The sequence below is a fragment of the Magallana gigas genome, chromosome 10 (genome assembly GCF_963853765.1).
Source record: "Magallana gigas chromosome 10, xbMagGiga1.1, whole genome shotgun sequence".
In the NCBI taxonomy this organism is placed as follows: Eukaryota; Metazoa; Mollusca; class Bivalvia; order Ostreida; family Ostreidae; genus Magallana; species Magallana gigas.
The window spans coordinates 9391678-9409427 of NC_088862.1; the positions used below are offsets into that span (position 1 = coordinate 9391678).

The window sequence follows — 17750 nt, forward strand, 5'->3', positions numbered from 1 at the left end:
GGTATAAATTGATCAGAAAATGCCAAATCTTGCGCAAAGCAACATAAAAAAGTTGTTTCAAATTGTTTTGATTAGAACTCCAGCTGTTCAATAATACTTAACAATGTATTTTTCTGTAGAATATTCTGTATATTACTTTATCATTCAATATGGTATCAAAATATTCCACTATTCAATGAAAAATCTATGAAAAAGTATAATTTATGATTTAAGCCCAAAAACGTTGTCATGGCAACCGCATATATGAGTTTTTTAATAAAATTTAAAATCTACAACAAAATGTCTTTCATTCCATATAAAGTTATTTAAGTAAAAAATAACCAGTAATACGTTAAATTCAATTTGTTATTATATAACGTTCTTTTGGTAAATTGTTAAATGTTCTGGGGGTTAAAGGGTTAAACATCTTTTTTCATGTCCAAATGGTAAAAAAATACGGTGCAAAGTTGAAGAAATGTCAAGGTTTATTTACCATTAGCTATTGATGAGATGAGTGTATTATTTGGTAAATTAAAAGAGAGTCAAGTGACCTGAGTTAACTGACCAATATATGATATAAAATACTTTCATTTATTCATTCCCTGTCGTCATTAATTTCTCTTTTCATAGCGCAAAAACAAGACAGTCGATAAGGCAATGATGTAAAGAAGCAACGACAATGGCGCGTTGAAGAACTAACGGCGAAACGGTAGAAAATCATGTCGATAATATTGCACCATTCCGTCATCGCAACAACGCGTTATCGTTATCGCTAAATAGCTCCATCGTGCCATCGCACTATACTCATCACATTGTTTTGCCATCATCGTCATCGCGCTATGATGATTGCATCATCGCTTCATCGTCTTTGCATCATCGCTTCCTCGTACTATCGACGCAAACCTCGATGGTGCGATAATCAATTGCAACTGCATGGCGTATCAGGATTACTTAAATGGAATCTTAAAAATCACAATAAACAATAAATACGTTGTTCACTTCTCCTTTTTAAATGGTCAATAAAATAACTAGTTCCGATTTAGTCTTCTAAAGCGCTTTTATTTCAGCGTGATCGTATAATAGTTAACAAACTCTAAGTGTCACAAGCTTCAAAATCCAATCTGATTTCTATAAAATAGTTGTTGTTCTTTTTCTTTTGCAGAATGTACGATTCGATTGTAGAGAGTGATCAAATATATTTCTAAGCGTTTCAAAAAGTTATGGAGATGAAATATTTATATATAAGAGACGCTACAGCCCATTTTGCTCAATTTTGCTCAAAATTACCGTTGATTTTATCATTTCAGGCGGTCCAAAAAGTAAATATTGCTAGCTCAGCCTTTTGATCAACAGCTTAGCGCATCAACTGTAAACATTTCACCGTGACTTTCTGAAGGGATGAAAATATTACGAATTTATACAGATTTTACTTGTGGTGTAAACAAAATTTTTGAGATATAAATTAAGAATTTCGGGGAAATATTTAACACGTAATTGCGAGCTTTTTTTGCTGTAAAAAGATTCAATCTTTCAGTGTATGCACGACTTCTATTCTTTTATCTAACTATGTTTACAAAGGGACATATCCAAGATGAAGAGAATTCGCTGTAATATCTCTTTTAAGCTAAATTTAAAATAATATACCGCGGTAGATAATGTAATACCCAGTACTTCACTTTAAAAAGAAAATATGTACATTCTGTCAAATGCTTTTACCCTTTTTCACGCGAAATTCTCCTATCAGCTTGCAAAATCACACTGACTTCCCAGCTTACTTTGAAATCGACAGCGCTGGCCAGATAATGCAGGATTAATCAAGCTTCACACAGCACGTGGCCTGGGTACTCTACCTATGCTCACACTGAATGTGTGTGTGGGGGGGGGGGAGGGTTGCGTTAAAGGGTGTAATCTGGATGTTTAATTTATTTGTTTCACTATCCTTATAGTAGGTTTAGTATGCATGCCAAGTAAAACTAAACTAAGATGAGCTATGCTACGATCACGGTTGTCTGTACTTAATTGGGAGAATACTCAAGTTCACATAGCAGTGGTTCAACTTGTTGAATAATCATTTTATTGGATCGATGCCGGGGGGAGGGGGGGGGGAATGTAGCTATACATAGATATATCTCCGCAGGAGATTAATTGATAATGTGCAAGTAATATACGATACAGACTACGAACCACGCCGTAATTATCCATTGAATCTCATAATTATTCAATATTTCGGTCCATACAAGATGGTTCTTGAGAATCCTCATTATCTGACTACATGGACAGGAAGCTGCATAAAAAGTATAAATAGCCAGTAAACGATTACACACCATTGCTATTCTTAAACTGATGCGTATTCATACTTACTTGGAATTTGACATATGGACTAAAATTTTCCAGAGAAATTATGTTTGTTGATCGCAATATGTATAGTTCTATTTATTGTTATTGCAAATAAGATATTTATTTAATAATAATATTGAAATATGAATCCCAAACGAATATTGCAATTTTTGCCGCTGGGTGGTGTCCGTCAAATCCACTATCGACGTCACGTGTGAGCTGACCGGTAGCAATAGAGGAGGTTCATAGAGCCTCCGTCTAAAAACAGGTATATTATAAAGATTACGACTACAAAAGGCAAACACAATCACCAGCAGCCCGATAAAAATAAAGCGGAAGTTAACCCCCCCCCCCAATACACTACAGCATGAAGTACCCATGGAACAAACACTTTTTTAAAATGAGTCGCAGTTCTCAACTAAAGTAAAAAATTATTATTTTAAACATATTTGATTTTTTAAAGACAAAATACCTTGTAAAAAACATATTCAAAAGGAGTTACTCCTTTTGTTATTCGAAACTGTCACTTGTTACCTATTACTTACCTTTAACTCACACTAACATTCTCTGAAACAATATCTTGTCTTAAAGATAGAAAGCTTACGTAATTCTGAGAATAAATATGCCTTCTATTGGCAATTCCATAGAAGTTTAAGAGAGAATATGGCCATTTAAGTGAACCCACCATTTGCACTTTTCTCTATTTAACATAGATTCATAGGACTCTCCTTCAGTAAAATATATTTACTTAATCTTTTTGATATCAATTGTTTTTCAACCTCCTTTGATAAGAAACCTTATTCAGTACTACATACATCTACATGATATTATCATGATAAAAGCATCCCATCACTTAAAAATACCCTTACCTGTATACCCTTCCCCTTTCTTCAGATTTTCATAGAAAGCATTGGTTTGAAATATTTTACCTAATATTATGAAATTTGTGACATTTTCCTTAAGTCATTTCTCACACATATTTGAAATAATCATCTCTTATGCTAAGAATTACTCTTTTTTGGTAAATTGGATGATTTGTAGCATTTTTTAAATCACAAATAGAAATGCTGTCCTGCATGTGGTTTGTTGTTTCCATGAAAAAGGAAGATAACAATCATGTTTAGTGAATATCTTATCTACCAGTATTCTGGTTTCTAGTCTCCTTTTATCAAGCCATGCTGAAACAGTTAGACCTTATACAAGTGCGATGCATGACTAAACTAAAAATAAATTTCAAACACAGCCGGGTAGCTGGAGATAGATGAGAACTCCATGAGAATTATACACGTGTTTCTAAATTTTTGATGCTTATACTAGCATACAATAAAAAGATTTTGATTCTTGTTCATTTCAAAATAAGTAATAATAGCAAATGTTATTTGAAGGTCAAATGCACATTTATATATCCTACATGTAGTGTTAATGAAGACAATTTGAAAGGGTCCGGGGTATTTTTCAACTACATGTATATAAATTCACCTAAAATATCACTTTTAGACAGGAGGGACATAAACTTGGATATTTAGAGATTTTGTATTCTATTGAAACTGCATTTGTTTACAATTTGTAAACTACATTTGAAAGAGAATGTCTTATTAAAAAAATTGGGTTATATTAGTCGGGTTGCTTAATGTCATTTCATAAAATCAGACAGCAAAATTGCTGCAAATTTATAAATCTCAACATTAAAATGATTAAAATTGTTAAAAGGTATTTATATTTATCTCAGTAATTAACTAGATTGTGATTATGATTTAGTCATCACATTGTGTCAAAATTAAAAAGAGAAAAAAGATTTGTGTAGAAATAGTGTGAGCACAAAGAGTAACGCACGGTTTTATTCCACGAGCGTCGTGTGATTTTTCATCCCTTGGATCGTCATATGGCGATTCTGAACTTTAAAGAAAAAATATTAATTTTTACAGACAGTTTTAAGATTTAAATATGAAAATTACAAGTGACAAATATCCAAGTAAATTATAAGAATACTGTAGATTAATCATATTTTATTGTGCTTCACCCTAGTTGTTTAATCATAAACAAAAACACATGAGTATGCGAGATAAAATACCCAATTGGATATCAAACCGGCCGCAAATCATTTGTTTTCCTGCACAAAATATTTCAAGTGAAAAATAGTCGATTTTTTTACATGCAAAAATCTACAAAGATATATGAACAAAAATGTGTGCATAATGTTTTTAAAATGATTAAAATTTCAATTAACAAAATACTATGTATTTTGCCAATAAGTTTTACTGTCTAAAAAAATACATTTTTTGGAAAACATAAAAAAGTTGCTCAACAACTTAAAACTCATGATTAACTTTTTTTACTGTTTTAGAAATCTATTCATCGATAGTATTAGAAACCCTGGAGGCTTGTCAAGGATCAAATTTCTATGTCGATATTCTGCTAGACACAACAACTAAAGAAAGCAATGTCAACATTCCATCTCTGCACCAAAACAATAACATCTTTAAATGCTGAATTTCCTTTGGCAAGGAACCTATTTGCATACCCGTCCCAACTGTTCAGTTCAAATTTAATCGAACATCCAAGATTTTAATGTTTTATATGAACCTTCACAGAGAACATGCTGAAAAAGCATTGTTTGTGAGTTCAACACTACATAACGGAATAACACACATTAGAAAGATCATTCTTTCGCCATGCAGTAAGTATAATGTCTTTACGTATCGTTTTATGTACAAATCAATAAATTAATTCAAACGTAATATATTGCAATTGAACTTATAGAGTTTCATTTACAAGTGTTCTATAAGTCATTATTAATCAACATATCCTATTTCTGAACGTTGTTATTTTAAAAGTCTCCATAAGTTGCGTGTAATTATTAACTCATTGTCGCATCATCATCGTTATCGCGCTTTGACAATCGCATCATCATCATCATCATCATCGCTTCATCGTCATCACACCATCGCTTCATCGCACCATCGACGCAAACCTCGATGGTGCGATAATCAATCGCAGTGCATGGCCGTATCAGGATTACATAAGTACAATCTTGATAATCACAACACTGTAAACACGTTGTTCAGTTCTCCTTGTTAATTAGTCAATGAAATAACTAATTCCACCTATGGTGATCATAAGTAAACAACTGATATATTTCAAAGTTATTTTCCAATACGGTAACAGATCTATCGAAACTGTCCGTCATAAAGATGGGGAATGCAGGCCCTGGGCCTCCAATCTGTCGAAACTGTCCATCATATAGATGGGGAATGCTGGCCAAGGGCCCCCGATCTGTCGAAACTGTCCATCATAAAGATGGGGAATGCTGGCCCGGGGCCTCCTATCTGGTTGTAAAACAGAGCTGAATGCAATTTGAAATGCCATTCATTGGTACTTGTATATATATATATATATAATACACGAAGAATCGAAAGTACATTCTTCCCTTGTATATATATATATGTGTGTGTGTGTGTGTGTGTGTGTGTGTGTGTGTGTGTGTGTGTGTGTGTGTGTGTGTGTGTGTGTGTGTGTGTGTGTGTGTGTGTGTGTGTGTGTGTGTGTGGTGTGTTTGTAAGCACCTGAATACCACTACACGAGTATGAATACACACGTTTTATCCCACTACATTTTTTCTTCCCACTACATGCACCCGTGTAGTGGGAAGTAAAATCGTTCGGAAACGTTATTTCTCATCGTACTTGATTCAAAAAATATAAAATCGTACTATGTTTGGGTTTCCGGTGTGTATGTGGATTTTTTTACACGCATCGTGGAGTCCATAAGAGTACTTTACACACTTTCCTCCATTGGATATAAATAGCGCATGCGCAATCGGAACTTCCTATTCGAAGATGGAGTAAGTGTCATTTTTTCTTCGATATCTAGGGAATTATATCATTCTATTCTAATAGATAAATCAGGTAAACGACTATAACAAGGTCAGGCATTGTCTTTCCTGTTAAGTTTTTCACTGATAAGAGAACACGAGATCTAATTTTGACATCATGCGAATGCCATATTCATAATCAAAGAAGGGAACGTAACTTATTTAGAATTAAAATGTGTCTATTTTATTTCAAGATTTATTTAATTATTGAACAGATTATTACTTATATTTTAAGGGATATATCAGTACCTTCTTAGTGGCCGAAATTCGGCCCCATTCCTAATCAGAAATAGGTGATATTTCCTCAATTTAGCGGTATTTTTTCCCAACTGGTTAACACTGAGTCTATATTTAATTCTTTTAAATAAATAATATGTATTAAAAGCAAAATATGTGATCTTTTAACCTCAATCAGCATAGCTTTTACCATAATACCTGTTTAAAAACATTCTGTAAACATTGTCAACTTTTAATCCTAATTTCCTCTATCTTTCTAAAAATCATAATGCTGTGTTCTGTGGAATCGTTATGCTGTTTCCACATACATGTACTTGATTGATATACCTTTTCAATTGTACAATTTCATTAAAAATACGGATGAATTACGTTACATAATTATATTAATAGAAACATATTAGGAAAAGTTACTTTCAAAAAGTGATTTAGTTGGAAATACTGATTTTTATCATTAAAATGAAAAGTATGAGTTTTCTCATGGGGTTAAATTTCAAAATAAATGATATTTACTTAAGCTAATGGTGATTATTTCTTAATATTAATACGATCTGAGATAAATTTGGGTACAGATAATGATCAAAAAGGATTTAGAGGGGTTTCCTAAGTGAGTAAGTGTACAGATTGATTTTAGAACGTTAAAATGAAAAGTACAGGTTTCCTCATTGGGGTCTAAGTTCAATAGGAAAGGATTTTTACTTAAACTTTTGATGATTATTTCTTAACATTAGTGTAGTTTAGGATAAATTAGGGTACAAATATTGATTGAAAAAGATTTACACGGTTTCCTAAGTGAATAAGTATACTGAATTCATAACGTTTAAATTGAAATTATGGGTTTCTTCATGGGAGTCTTAGTTCAATAAAAAAAGGATTTTTACTTCAACTAATGGTGATTATTTCTTAGTATTAGTGTAATTTAAGATAAATTAGGGTATAGATATTGATTTAAAAAATTTAGGGGAGGGGAGGTTCCTAAATAAATACTATACTGATTTTAGAACGTTAAAATGAAAATTAAGGGTTTCCTTATGGAAGTCTAAGTTCAATAGGAAAAGATTTTTACTTAAACTAATGATGATTAATTCATAGTATTAGTGTAATTTAGGATAAATTAGGGTACAAATATTGATTGAAAAAGATTTAGGGGGTGTCCTAAGTGATCAAGTATACTGATTTTATAACGTTAAAATGAAATGTATGGGTTTCCTCATGGGAGTCTATATTTAACAGAAAAGGATTTAACCTACACTAATGGTGATTATTTCTTAGTATTAGTGTAATTTAGGATAAATTAGGGTACAAATATTGATTGAAAAAGATTTAAGGGGTTTCCTAAGTGATTTAGTATACTGATTTAAGAGCGTTAAAATGAAAAATATAAGTTTCCTCATCAGGGTCTAAGTTCAATAGGAGAGGATTTTTACTTAAACTAATGATGATTATTTCTTAACAATAGTGTACTTTAGGATAAATTAGGGTACAAATATTGATTGAAAAAGATTTACACGGTTTCCTAAGTGAATAAGTATACTGAATTCATAACGTTTAAATCAAAATTATGGGTTTCTTCATGGGAGTCTTAGTTCAATAAAAAAGGATTTTTACTTAAACTAATGGCGATTATTTCTTAGTATTAGTGTAATTCAAAATAAATTAGGATACAAATATTGATTTAAAAAATTTAGGGGGGGTTTCCTAAATAAATACTATACTGATTTTAGAACGTTAAAATGAAAATTAAGGGTTTCCTTATGGAAGTCTAAGTTCAATAGGAAAGGATTTTTACTTAAACTAATGATGATTAATTCATAGTATTAGTGTAATTTAGGATAAATTATGGTACAAATATTGATTGAAAAAGATTTAGGGGGTGTCCTAAGTGATCAAATATACTGATTTTATAACGTTAAAATGAAATGTATGGGTTTCCTCATGGGAGTCTATATTTAACAGAAAAGGATTTAACCTACACTAATGGTGATTATTTCTTAGTATTAGTGTAATTTAGGATAAATTAGGGTACAAATATTGATTGAAAAAGATTTAAGGGGTTTCCTAAGTGATTTAGTATACTGATTTAAGAGCGTTAAAATGAAAAAATATAAGTTTCCTCATCAGGGTCTAAGTTCAATAGGAGAGGATTTTTACTTAAACTAATGATGATTATTTCTTAACATTAGTGTACTTTAGGATAAATTAGGGTACAAATATTGATTGAAAAAGATTTACACGGTTTCCTAAGTGAATAAGTATACTGAATTCATAACCTTTAAATCAAAATTATGGGTTTCTTCATGGGAGTCTACGTTCAATAAAAAAAGAATTTTTACTTAAACTAATGGCGATTATTTCTTAGTATTAGTGTAATTTAAGATAAATTAGGATACAAATATTGATTTAAAAAATTTAGGGGGGGTTTCCAAAATAAATACTATACTGATTTTAGAACGTTAAAATGAAAATAAAGGGTACAAATATTGATTGAAAACAGAAAAGGATTTAACCTACACTAATGGTGATTATTTCTTAGTATTAGTGTAATTTAGGATAAATTAGGGTACAAATATTGATTGAAAAAGATTTAAGGGGTTTCCTAAGTGATTTAGTATACTGATTTAAGAGCGTTAAAATGAAAAGTATGAGTTTTCTCATGGGGGTCTAAGTTCAATAGGAAAGGATTTTTTCTTAAACTAATGATGATTATTTCTTAACATTAGTGTACTTTAGGATAAATTAGGATACAAATATTGATTGAAGAAGATTTAAGGGGTTTCCTAAGTGAATAACTATACTGAATTCATAATGTTTAAATTAAAATTATGGGTTTCCTCATGGGAGTCTAAGTTTAATAGGAAAGGATTTTTACTTATACTAATGATGAATATTTCTTACCATTAGTGTAATTTAGGATAAATTAGAGTACAAATATTGACTGAAAAAAAATTTAAGGGGTTTCCTAAGTGAAAACATACTGATTTTAGAACGTTAAATTAAAAAGTATATAGTTTTCCTCAATGGGGTCTAAGTTTAATAGGAAAGAACTTTTACTTAAACTAATGGTGATTATTTCTTAGTGTTAATGTAGTTTAGGATAAATTAGGGTACAAATATTGATTGAGAAAGATTTTAGGGGTTTTCTAAGTGAATAAGCTGTATACTGATTTTAGAACGTTAAAATGAAAATTATGGGTTTCCTCAAGGGAGTCCAAGTTCAATAGTTAAGAATTTTTACTTAAACAAATGATGAATATTTCTTAGCATTAGTGTAATTTAGAATAAATTAGGGTACAAAAATTGACTGAAAAAAAATTTAAGGGGTTTCCTAAGTAAAAACATACTGATTTTAGAACGTTGAAATAAAAAGTATGGTTTTCCTCATGGGGGTCTAAGTTCAATAGGAAAGAACTTTTACTTAAACTAATGGTGATTATTTCTAAGTGTAAATGTAGTTTAGGATAAATTAGGGTACAAATATTGATTGAAAAAGAATTAAGGGTTTTCTTAGTGATTAAGTATACTGATTTTATAACATTAAAATGAAAACTATGAGTTTCCTCATGGGAGTCCAAGTTCAACAGGAATGGATTTTGACTTAAACCAATGGTTATTTTTTCTTAGTGTTTATGTAATAAAAAAAGTCATAAAGTATAAATTAGGGAATAAATATTGACTGAAAAATATTTAGGGGGTTTCCGAAGTGAATAAGTATATACTGATTTTAGAACATTGAATGAAAATTATGGGTTTCCTCATGGGAGTCTAAATTTAACAGGAAAGGATTTTACCTAAACTAGTGGTGATAATTTTTTAGTATTAGTGTAATTAAAGATAAATTTGGGTAAAAATATTGATTGAAAAAGATTTAAGGGGTTTCCTTTGTGATTAAGTATACTGAGTTTAGAACGTTAAAATGAAAAGTATGGGTTTCTTCATGGGGGTCTAAGTTCAACAGGAAAGGATTTTTACTTACACTAATGGTTATTTTTTCTTAGTATTAGTGTAATTTAGGATTAATTAGGGTACAAATATTGATTGAAAATGATTTAAGGGGTTTCCTAAGTGATTTAGTTTACTGATTTTATAATGTTAAAATGAAAAGAATGATTTTCCTCATGGGTGTGTAAGTTCAATAGGAAAGGATTTTTACTTAAACTAATGGTAATTATTACATAGTATTTGTGTAATTTAGGATAAATAATGGTACAAATATTGATTTAAATAAATTTAGGGAGTTTCCTTAGTGATCAAGTATACTGAATTTGTAGCGTTAAAATTAAAAGTATAAATTTACTCATGGGGTTCTATGTTCAACAGGAAAGGATTTTTACTTAAACTAATGGTGAATATTTCTTAGTGTTAATGTAATTTAAGACAAATCAGGGTAGAAGTAAAGATCCAAGAATATTTATGAGGTTTTTGGAGTGAATAAGTAAACTGAAGTTTTAACGTTGAAATGAAAAGCATGGGTGTCCTCATGGAGGTCTATTTAGTTCAATAGGAAAGGATTTTCATTTAAACTATAATGGTGATATAGGTTTTTTTTTTTAATAATCAATTACATGTACATAATGTATACTGTTTTTTCAAGTTAAAAGCAAAAGATATTGGTTTCCTCATGGGGGTCCAATACTTTACAAAAGGATTATTTTATATACTCACGGTGATTATTTCGTTGCATTAATGAACTCAACATGTAACCAATATTATTCTTCTTTTTTACATTTTCTTTTAGAGACTCAAAACCAAACATTTTGTTTGCAAATAGTGACTGATGTGCCTTATGATGTAGATGTTGGATATTGTGCTTTTCCAGGTAATGAACAATTTTTTTCTTACTGTAAACAAACACATGCTTAAGGGAAAAAAAGAAAGAGGGATATAGAAGAGAAAGAAGCTTTATTTGTACTTTAGTGTCTATGAGTAATACTTTTACATTTGATCTGAGTGAGCTGAATTAAATTCTTTATATAATTATATATTACTGTATACAATATATATGATTATTAAGAAATTAAGAATGAACAATTAATTGTGAATGATACTATGCATATCTGAAATTTTTCTACATTTTCTTTTAAGAGAAATGGCCCAAAATGGAAAGCATCTGCAGACAATGACTGATATGTTTTTTGATGCAGATGTTTAAAATGATGCTTTTGAAGGTATCAGTATAATTTTTGTTACTTATTGTAAACAACTAACTATTACAAATAATAACAGAAAAAGAGAAATGCTATGTGTGTGTGTGGGTGTGAGAGAGAGCAAGAGAGTGAGAGAGAGAATTAGATTGAAGGGGAGAAATAGTGAGATGACTTAATACCATAATTTGTATAAATGAAGTAATTTTTCTATTTAGATATTTTACCTGAATGTCACTACATGCGTGTAAATAACTAAATGTGATGTCAATTTGAAAGAGAGAGAGAGAGAAGTCGATAGACACTAAGTTTGATTTAAAGGAATTAGATTGGAAGGGAGAGAGGAAGTCTAGAGAGAGAGAGGAATTATTGGGGAAAAAAATGAAGCATTTTTGCTATTTGGATATAATACATGAATGTCACTACATATGTGTAAATAACTAAATGTAATGTCTATTTGAAAAAAAGTCAGAAAACTTGATAGAAAATAAGAAACAAAGGAATTAGATTGGAAGGGAGAGAGGAAGTGAGAGGACTTATTAAAACTTTTTGTTTTAAGTGAAGCAATTTTTTTCTATGGAGATACTTTACCTGAATGTCACTACAAGTGTGTAAATAACTAAATGTTATGTCAATTTGAAAAAGAGAGACAGATAACTTAATAGAAAATATGAAAAAAGAAATCGGATTGGAAGGGAGAGAAGAAGATAGAGGACATGTTTTTTTGTTCAAATGAAGCAAATTTTTCTTTAAAAATGTTTGCCTGAATGTCACCACATGAGTGTAAATAACTAAATGTGGTGTTAATTTTAGACACAGAGAGAGAGAGAGAGAGAGAGAGAGAGAGAGAGAGAGAGAGAGAGAGAGAGAGAGAGAGAGAGAGAAGTTGATAGGAAATAAAAGTTGAAGAAATTAGAGTACAGGGATTAAGATAGGAAGTGAGATGGCAAATTTCAACTTTTTGTATAAATAAAGTAATTTTTCTATTTAGATACTTTACCTGAATGTCACTACATGCATGTAAATAACTTAATGTGATGTCAATTTGAGAGAGAGAGAGAGAGAGAGAGAGAGAGAGAGAGAGAGAAAAGTTGATAGAAACTAAGCTTGATTTAAAGGAATTAGATCGGAAGGGAGAGAGGAAGGGAGAAGAATTATTAACATTTTGTTAAAATAAAGCATTTTTTTTTCAATTTAGATATTTTACCTAAATGTCACTACATGTGTGTAAATAAGTAAATGTGAAGTGTATTTAAAAAAGTCAGAGAAATTGATAGAAATTAAGAGATAAAATAATTAGATTGAAAGGGAGAGAGAAAGTGAGAGGACTTATTACAACTTTTTGTTTAAGTGAAGCACTTTTTTTCTATGGAGATACTTTACCTGAATGTCACTACATGTGTGTTAATAACTAAATGGAATGGCAATTTGAGAGAGAGAGAGAGAGAGAGAGAGAGAGAGAGAGAGAGAGAGAGAGAGAGAGAGAGAGAAAATAAGAGAGAAAGAAATCAGTTTGGTAGAGAGAGAGGGAGAGATAGAGGATGTAATAAAACTTTTTATTCAAATGAAGCAATTTTTTTCATTTGACATTTTTAGCCTGAATGTCACTACATGAGTGTAAATTACTAAATGTGATGTCAATTTGAAAGAGAGAGAGAGAGGTTGATAGACACTAAGTTAGATTTAAAGGAATTAGATCAAAAGGGAAAGAGGAAGGGAGAGGAATAATAACATTTTGTTTAAATAAAGCATGTTTTTCAATTTAGATATTTGACCTGAATGTCACTACATGTGTGTAAATAACTAAATGTGATGTCTTTTTGAAAAAAGTCAGAGAAATAGATATAAATTTAGAGATAAAGGAATTAGATCGAAAGGGAGAGAGGAAGTGAGAGGACTTATTACAACTTTTTCTTCAAAGGAGGTAATTTTTTGTTGTTAATTGAGATACTTTTACTGAATGTCAGTACATGTGTGTTTATAACTAAATGTAATGTCAATTGGAAAATAGAGAGAGAATTTAATAGAAAATAAGAAAGAAAGAAATCAGTTCGGTAGAAAAAGAGAAAGATAGAGGAAGTATTAAAACTTTTTGTTCAAATGAAGCAATTTTTTCTTTTGAATTTTTTTGCCTGAATATCACTACATGAGTGTAAATTACTAAATGTGATGTTAATATGAGAGAAAGAGAGAGAGAGAGAGAGAGAGAGAGAGAGAGGAAATATAAGATAAAGAAATCAGAGTGGAGGAAAGATAGTAAGTGAGACTTAATACAACTGTTTTGTATAAATGAAGTATTTTTTCTATTTAGATACTTTACCTGAATGTCACTACACGCGTGTAAAAAACTAAATGTGATGTCAATTTGAGAGAGAGAGAGAGAGAGAGAGAGAGAGAGAGAGACTAAGTTAGATTTGAAGGAATTATATCAAAAGGGAGAGAGGAAGAGAGAGGAATTATTAACATTTTGTTTAAGTAAAACATGTTTTTCAATTTAGATATTTGACCTGAATGTCACTACATGAGTGTAAATAACGAAATGTGATGTCTGTTTGAAAAAGTCAGAGCAATTGATAAAATTAAGAGATTAAATAATTAGATTGAAAGGGAGAGAGGAAGTGAGAGGCCTTTTTACAGCTTTTTCTTCAAAGGAGGTAATTTCTTTTTTATTTATTGAGATACTTTACCTGAATTTCACTATGTGTGTGTAAATAATGAAAAGTAATGTTCATTTAAAAGAGAGAAAGAAGTTGATAGAAAATAAGTTAAAGATAAAGAAATTAAAGCGGAAGAGAGAGAGAGGAAGTTAGAGGACTTATTAAAACATTTTGTTTAAATCAAGGGATTTTTGTTCTATTGAGATACTTTACCTGAATGTCACTACATGTGTGTAAATAACTAAATGTGATGGCAATTAGAGAGAGAGAGAGAGAGAGAGAGAGAGAGAGAGAGAGAGAGAGAGAAATTGAAACAAAGTTAGAGACAAAGACATTTTGCAGAAGGTAGAAAAGGAGTTAAAGGACTTTTAAAAGAAATGTGTTCAAATGAGAGAGAGAGAGAGAGAGAGAGAGAGAGAGAGAGAGAGATATCATGTAGAACATAACAACAGCAGCAATATTTGAACACTTTTATAAAGGTCAATTATACATTTCTAAAAACTTCCTTGTATAACAAAACATAACCTTTTTTTATAAGAGTAAAACAAAGTAAACAAAATATTTTTTTATGTTTATTGTTGTCTTATGCTTTCAGGAAAAATGTCCAAGCTAAATGAGGTTTCCTGAGAAAAGTGTTTGTCTCACATGGAAAAGCCATTGTCTAAGATTATACATATTAAGGTAAATGTATAAATTAAATGTTATTTCTTAAAAAGAAATAAGCATGAGAGAGAGAGAGAGAGAGAGAGAAATAAATAAAGAGAGATGAAGAGAGAGAGAGGAGAAATAAAAAAAAAGAGAAAGAGAATACAGAGAAAACTGCTTTTAGTTTTCATCAATATGAAGTTTATTCATCATTGATACACTTTTCCTGAATGTCACTAGATGTGTGTAAAAAAGGGATAACAGCATGAAACTTAAATAAGGCATTAAAAAAAATTGAGAGATAGGGAAAAGTTAAAATAGATAGAGAGGGAGATAGTGTGTGAATTTAAAGTGTAAAGTGAATTTTAAACTTAATGCCTCTACATGTGTTTTTCATTGATAGTTATGAGAGAGAGAGAGACAGAGAGAGGGGGGAACGGAGAGACAGAGAGACAGAGAGAGAGAAAGAGTGAGTAGTGATACCTTTTAGTATTGCATAAAATCTTAAAAAAGTACATTTAAAAGTCTTGCTTTACAGAGATGAAACACATTCTCAGAATTTATATTTTGACAAGTATTTTTGTGTTGCAGCACCAGTGTTCAGACATAGGTTAACTTCCTAGATAGACGATTGAGGACCAATAGTGTCAACGGAAAAAAATCTACGCCATGAATATTGCTTTAATCAATACTGGTTTAGAAATGATAATGAAACTCTGGTACATTTTTTATTGATCGTGTGGTTTTCATGTATTCTCCCAAAAATGAAGATATGAGAGAATTAATACACTTTTTACGTGAACATGTACGTGTAAATTCAGTAGCATTGAAAGTTGGGTTATACAATGTACATATTTTGCTGTTTTAATGTTCCTAAACGATCATATTGCCTTGTTCATATTAATATTTAAATGTTTTAGTAATACTCAATAAAAGGTCAGAGTCTAATGTAATGTCTTAATTACTTTCATAATCATTGATATTCATTTTTATTTAATGTATCAACATCACTACGTCAAAAAATACATGCGCGGATCCAAAAAGAATTCCAGGGGGGTCGAACGGTTATTTGAGTTTGTCGGGGAGGGGAGGGTCCGAGGCATATTTTTGGTAATTTTATAATGTAATTTAAAGAAATTTTAATTTTGCAAGGGGGGGGGGGGGTTCAGACCCCCCTGACCTCCCTCTAGATCCTAGCATGAAATAAGCTTAGCTAATGCATGATCTTGTTTTTGTATATGCCTTGCAATATTATGTAGAAATAATCAATGTGATTGAGCATTTTGGTGTGAATAATTGCATGTATTTTATATCATAATCTGTAATTTCACCATTAAAACTAGTGCTCTACTCAGAAGTTGTGCCGTCATTCTGTCTTTAAATAACCATACAGCTTTGGCTGAAAATGAAAGATGATGGATGCTTGTATATGCGTGTGATATACATGTACATGTAGGTAGAAGGGGCCTGTGATAGTGTTTCTCTTTCAATAACTAAACTGCTACGGTCCATTAGTTGTTCTAATAACAACATTCGGTTTTAGCTATTCAAAAATCAAAAAAATAATTGAAAAACAAATAATTGGGTTTATTCAAAGATTTATTGGTTTGTTACATGCACTTTGAAATATTTCGCACTTTGAAAAAAATTCAAAGTGTGTTACTAGTAATTTTGGAACCAGTTAAACGCGCTTTTATTTATTTTTTTCAAAGTGCGTTGATATCGTCGATATTATAAAAAAAACTGTTCAGGATTTGGTCCAAATAATTGATACTTTTATTGACATACAATAACTGATTGTTTTAACCTTGGTTTGATATTGTTTAGCTCAATGGGATATATTTTTAAAAAAAAAAGAATCCAATGCATTCTCAGCTTACTTTATGAACAGTTTCTCGATTAAAATTTTTTTCTCATAAGCTTACGTAGTTTGACAATTTACACAAGAACAAATCAGGAGTTTTAAATTATCCAAATATGACATAAACTGCATCGCGTAGCAATTGCCCTTTTCCTTTTTTGTCTATGCAGCAAAATTAATGTACTTCTTATCTGATACATTGGGCTATGTCAGAAATGTTTACTTCAAGTTGCTGAATATCATACGTTTTGGATAGAAAGATAAGGGGTAGGCAACCTTCTTCCTGAAATCAATTACTAGTAAATGATGCACTGGTAATTGACCTGTATGATTGGTTAACCCACACCCACCCCCGTTCTTAAAGACGGTTAATGAGATTTACTAGTGTTAACAATTCATCATACAATCAGCAAATTAGAAATTCAATTCCAGATTTTTCTATTTAAACATATTTTTTTTAAAGTGCGTTAAGTGTTTCGATAATAAAAAAATGTTGAAGTTCCTTCATAACGCACTTTGAATTTTTTTTTTTCAAACTGCGTTAGCTTAGTCCTAAGTTTAACGCGTTTTATTTTTTTTAAGTATGTACTTTTCGCACAGTGCGTTGCCACATACGTTATTTAAAATCCACTATAAATCACAAAATTTGTGTGCTATAATTCTTTAGAAACTGTACAAAGAATGTATGGTGTATCAAATCATTAAATAATGAGAAGATGGGATAAATAAATAAAATTAATGTAAGTAGTCAGTTTCATGTGTGTATTTCAAACCTGAAAATGTAGTGAGAATCATGTGTGTCTAACTGGTGGGCCACGTGGTCTGATGTAGTGGAGTTCAGGGGAAAACCCAAATTTTTAATATAATGAATTTACGAATTATCAGCCCCCTAGGCTAATAAGAGTAGACAGTCTTTTATAAATTTGCTCAAATTTTTTCTTCACGACCCTTAGAAAATAGTGTAGTGACTCTCTGGTGAAAAGTCATGTGTAGTGAGTTTCATGTCTTTACGAGTATGTGTGTGT

At 30.8% G+C, this 17750-nt stretch overlaps 1 long non-coding RNA gene across 3 annotated transcripts; it reads left to right on the forward strand.

The window, feature by feature from the left end:
- Positions 1 to 11076: 11076 nt before the first annotated feature.
- On the forward strand, positions 11077 to 15812 carry LOC117684858 (uncharacterized). Of its 3 annotated transcripts, none has more exons than XR_010710282.1 (5): positions 11077 to 11237; positions 11504 to 11586; positions 13329 to 13486; positions 14815 to 14900; positions 15456 to 15812. It is a non-coding gene; the product is annotated as an uncharacterized lncRNA (long non-coding RNA). The 3 variants fall into 3 exon arrangements; XR_010710284.1 differs by having other exon boundaries at positions 13393 to 13486; XR_010710283.1 differs by lacking the exon at positions 13329 to 13486 and having other exon boundaries at positions 11078 to 11237.
- The last annotated feature ends 1938 nt before the right edge of the window (positions 15813 to 17750 follow it).